Genomic DNA, 582 nt, shown 5'->3' on the forward strand with positions numbered 1-582 from the left:
CCCCCGGACCCCGGCACCAGCAAATCCCACCCCCTCGCGACACACAACCCCCTTAAGCCGGGCCATGCCTTCCCTTTGCCGCTCATCGCACATGTACATGCGATATTTCCGAAACACACACGACCAACTGTCTTCGGCTCGATAGACTACCTTACAGAATCGATCACAAACAGGAAAGAAGAGAAGCGAGGAAAGGTCCGCGAGCAAGGTGTGATAACTTGACAGAAATTATTTTCACCTTTATTCGGAAACATCTTTTGAAGGGGAGGATATAATAGCGGAAACGAGTGGTTAGTAGAGAGGTGATACTATATAGAATTTTCTAAAATCAAGGGATAAAAAGAAAACATTTTCCTTGCTTTGCATTTTCCGCGAAAACGGTGCATGGCATTTGCGAAAAAACGCTAGACTTTTTTTCAAAAGTATAAGTGGCACAAGTACAAACAGGGGTCGTATTTTTCTCGTTCCCCAACCCACCACTTACTTCCTTCAGGAGCTCCTCAGGGCAAGTTGACAACTTAAACCCGACGTGGCAGTGCTTTTGCTCTGCCTGAGCAAATCGCGCAAAGCGTCGTGGGGTGT

Source organism: Frankliniella occidentalis, unplaced genomic scaffold (assembly GCF_000697945.3).
Source record: "Frankliniella occidentalis isolate FOCC.00 unplaced genomic scaffold, Focc_3.1 Scaffold21, whole genome shotgun sequence".
Classification (NCBI taxonomy): Eukaryota; Metazoa; Arthropoda; class Insecta; order Thysanoptera; family Thripidae; genus Frankliniella; species Frankliniella occidentalis.